A 4,930-nucleotide genomic window follows, 5' to 3' on the forward strand; every position below is an offset into this window, starting at 1 on the left:
GTAAGAATGTTAGGCGAAACAGTGCGTGATAGAAACTCTAGTATAGGTTTTGTAATAAAGTACTTGCTATCTTACGCAAGTCTAGCTAAGGACTAGAAAAGACCCCTTTTTCCCCCACTCCCCCTTACTGGCCCTTGTGCCTAAGCTTCTTCGTACCCCAAATGAGGCCTTGGCAGTAGATAATGCCAAGGCCGGGGACGAAGGGCTAAATATAATACTTACCTGATGTAGGGGTAACGGTGATCATTAAGGTCGTTCCCCCAGAGCGAGGCCCATCCATTGCACTGCGGTTGGGTTGACCTTTGCGATCGTCCCAAATGTGGATGACTCGGACATGCTATTTCTAAGTGTGGGGTCTGCGTTCGCGCTCACCCCGATAATACAATCAACATCAGAAATCCTTCCCTACTTCTTCCAAGTACCTCTCACTCGTAGGCCTGTACTCCCTCCGCTTAATCACCCTTAATCTCTGTAAACCAAGAAATACACCATTTCTCTCGACCAGTTTATTATCCACTTCAATTCCAACGTTCTGATTGTATCTAATTTGCATGTAAATGTAATCAACGTTTAATCGTAAGGAATTCGTCTAGCTGTCGTCTACAGCTACTGAAAGTGTCTTCTTTCGATATACAGTGTGGAAATAAGCCCTGTTACAAAATTTCTGAACTATTTCTTATGATAATATTAAAATAAATTTAATATTTAATTGTCATTATATGATAATGTAATGTATGATTTCTAATTATTTTTAGAAACAAAAGATGTTAATTTTTAAACAATGTCTGTTGAATTGGAGAGAAGATTAACCATAGATCAACATGAGAATGACGTACGGCACAAGAAATAGTCAAGTTGGAGAAAAAAACTCAAAATCAACAAAATGTTTATAAAATGGACGATTACTAATTACCTGGAAACTTCGTTGATCAAAGATAGACAACGTCCCCACACCTTAAGAACACCTAAACTTATTAAAAAATTAAGGAAAAAACCATACAAAATCCAAAATGATCTATGAGAAAAGGATATGACGAAGTGACCTATTAATGCACCTTATAAGCTCCAAAAGCGACAAATTTTCTCTGCACCCACAATTGCAAAGAAACTCATCAGAAATCGACTCTTTTTAAACCTTATTATCAGACAAGACACGCTCAATAACATCATCTTCACAGATGAAAAGTTATTCTCACTTCAACATCCCACAAGCATCAAAATGAAAAAGTCCTTGTGAGAATACGTGATAATGCAGAAAAGATTTTCAAAATGAAGACTTCATCATCAGTGATGGTCTGAGCAGCCATTTCTGAAAGAGGGAAATCTTCATCAATTTTTTAAAAATGGCAATAGACTATTTTTTCTTGTTCTTAACAAAGAAAGTTACATTGAGGACATGTTTAAATGTGCATTAACTCCATTCTGTATAATTCTGTGTTTTTTATGATTTTCTTTTATTACATTATCACCCCAAACAAGGCACATTGTCACTTTGATGTAGGGGCTACTATCAGGGACATAAGTTACAGCAAGATGTCGGTTCACGTTACACTTGAACTTCTGCATGTCAGTACAGTTGAGGAAAGAGAAGTCGGAAGGGAATTCCAAGGGGCAAGAAACTACTGGAGTAGAAGGCTTTCTTAAATTTAGGGATCACAACTGTGGAGGGGTGGGATTTTGCTGTTTGTCGGGTTTGTCGAGGGTAATTACGTTGAGGGGGTACAAGTGCTTGCAGTTCGTCAGAGTATTCAACGTTAAAGTACTTGTACAAGAGGCAGAGGGATGCTACATTTCGTTGATGGGAGAGAGGCTGAAGCTTAGATGACAGTTCAGGACCTTGTCTAGGAGCGAGAGACAAGTAACAGATGCACCAGCCCAAATATGACAACAATACTCCATACATGGGCGAATGGTTAAGTTTTCAGTGTTTTTAGTTAATGTATAATGTTTATTCCGTTCGAAAAACAAGTAATGTTGAACGGCGTTGGAGAACAAGGAAAGCGTACCGCAGTGTCTTTGAAGACTCGATAATCGCTTCAAAATAAGAAATAAAACAAAATGTTGGTAGAAAACCACTCAATAAATGTTACTGTGACATTTGTCAGGCGGGTCATCTTAAGTTTAACCGAATCAGTTTCAAGTTTCATAATGTAAAGATTATAGTTTACTTTCTCGGTCCCAATCTATTTTTGTAATTTAACTAACTTCACGTTTTTTTTTTGTCCCATGTAAGGACGGTTTGACTTATTCAATTATTCACACTCCTATTTTCATTTTGGATGTTAACAGTAGTTTGACTATTTCAAATAATATGAAATGTTCAGTTTTTTTGTTTTTTTTTAATAAATGTGATTTTTGTTTTAATTTTTAATGAATTAATTTAATAGTTTTTTTTTTTAAATATGATTTTAATTTTTATGTTTTCATATGTTTTAATTTTTAATGAAATAGACATACAAAATAGAAATTTACAAAAGATATCGAAAACAAGCTTTAATCATTGACAAATATAATCCGAACTTGATAGGAAAACAATTCGATACGTTTTAATAATAAACAGACATTTTTACACGAGGAACGAAATAATGATTACACCGTGTTATTACGATGCCCTGACTTCTTTGTTCTTTACCACTTGATTTTCTATTTAAATAATTTCGTGTTTTTCATCTTTTAATTTTGATTCTTTTATATTTTCATATATTTTATTTATTAATGAATTGAACACACAAAACAAAAGTTGTATCAATTTACTAAAGAAATCTTAAAAAAACCAAAACATTTTTTGTGTTTTGAACACAAAAGAACAAAGACTTGAACCCGATTTTTTTTCGTATTGGAACTGAAATGAAAAGTAAGTTTTTAAATGTTTTTCGACATTATAAAAAAAAATGAAACTATCGAAAAAATTTAATTGTACGTATCTCTTATTGAATGAAGTTCTCCGAATAAAAAAATCCACTTAATTTCAAGTAGTTTTTGCTTTACAGCGAAAAAAAAAAAAAAATGTAATGATACCGAACAAAATTTATAAAAACAAACAAGATGCCTGCCTTCAACGCGCTCTCATAAAAACGCGTTTTTTCCGATGTAAAAAAAAAAAATACTCGATCAAATTTAGTGAAACATTTTTTTCGAAGATCGTACAATATAACCTTTTTTCGATATTTCCATTTTTTAATGTCTTGATTAAACTGTACAAGTGCCTTTTTTTGTTTACACTTTTAATCCGAATTTTTTTTTAATAACCTTAAATATTAAATTATGCTTATTCATTTTTTTTTTTTTGCAATAAAAATATTTAAAAAAAAAAATTGTTATGATACCGAGCAAAAAGGTTCGAATTTTAGGAAGAAAAGCTTGTATTAAAGATGGAGACGGAGTGTCGGCGCATTACATAGAGTTATCTCCCCGTTGCTTTTATAAACTCGAACAAAATTTAAAAAAAACAAACAAGATGCCTGCCTTCAACGCGCTCTCATAAAAACGTGTTTTTCCGCTGTAAAAAAAAAAAAAAACTACTTGATCAGATTAAGTGATTTTTTGTTTTCGAAGATCGTACAATATAACCTTTTTTCGATATTTCCATTTTTTAATGTCTTGATTAAACTGTACAAGTACCGTTTTTTTTGTTTACACTTTTAATCCGAAATTTTTTTTAATAACCTTAAATATTAAATTATGCCTATTCATTTCATTTGTTTTTTTGCAATAAAAATATTTTAATCCGAATTTTTTTAATAACCTTAAATATTAAATTATGCTTATTCATTTAATTTTTTTTTTTTTTGCAATAAAAATATTTAATTTTTTTTTTTTTTGCAATAAAAATATTGATTCTATATAATTTATAACAAACGTGAATATAAAATGTGAATTTCCAATTTATTTGGTTTATTTTTAATTCATGGGATGAAAGATAAGTTTTTGTTTCCTTTTTTTTTTACACAAAAAATCAATTCTTAAAAAGAAAACACTTGTGTGATTTCTGAGAACCGTAAACACAATAATTCAATTCGAAGAAAACTGATCACAAAAAAAAAAAAAACTAATTTTCCAGAATTTAATTGGCAGTCCCTAATTATTATCAACTTATGATAACAAAAAAAAAAACAAAAAAATAATTTCTTGTATTTAATTGTTAAATGATTATCAACTTATGATCACACAAAAAAATATATATATAATAATTTCCAGTATTTAATTGTTAAATGATTATCAACTTATGATCACACAAAAACAAAACAAAATAAAAATAATTTCCAGTATTTAATTGTAAAATGATTATCAACTTATGATCACACAAAAACAAAACAAAATAAAAATAATTTCCAGTATTTAATTGTTAAATGATTATCAACTTATGATCACACAAAAACAAAACAAAATAAAAATAATTTCCAGTATTTATTAAATGATTATCAACTTATGATCACACAAAAACAAAACAAAATAAAAATAATTTCCAGTATTTATTAAATGATTATCAACTTATGATCACACAAAAAAAAAAAATAAAAATAAAAAATATTTTTCTTGTATTTAATTGTTAAATGATTATTCACTTATGTTTCTCTTCTATTTAAAAAAATCGTATTTTTAAGTTAATTTCGAATTTTACGAGATTATATTTTATTAAATTATTAGGTGGAAGTACAGAATAGTTACAAAACATTCTCCTCTCTCCATGTTAAGAATGGCTTTCTGAATAATAAGGTTATTTCAGCATGGTAACATAAGTGCACAAGTACCTAATTGTTTTAACATAATTTTTTTTTCTGTCTACACTTACCTATTATGTCGTAGAGAATTTCGTTTGATTTTGTATGTTTTATCCCATATTTAAAATTTTAGAATGGGGATCACTTTCTTTTATAAAGTTTACATAAAATGATCAAATATTTATTGGGCATCATTAATTATCAGTAAC

At 29.5% G+C, this 4,930-nt stretch overlaps 1 non-coding gene across 1 annotated transcript; it reads left to right on the forward strand.

The window, feature by feature from the left end:
• The first annotated feature begins 214 nt into the window (after positions 1-214).
• LOC145271509 (U1 spliceosomal RNA) lies at positions 215-377 on the forward strand. The gene has a single exon (XR_013865920.1). It is a non-coding gene; the product is annotated as a U1 spliceosomal RNA (small nuclear RNA).
• Positions 378-4,930: the final 4,553 nt, after the last annotated feature.

This window comes from Euprymna scolopes, chromosome 46, assembly GCF_053919585.1.
Source record: "Euprymna scolopes isolate OS-2025 chromosome 46, ASM5391958v1, whole genome shotgun sequence".
NCBI lineage: Eukaryota > Metazoa > Mollusca > Cephalopoda > Sepiida > Sepiolidae > Euprymna > Euprymna scolopes.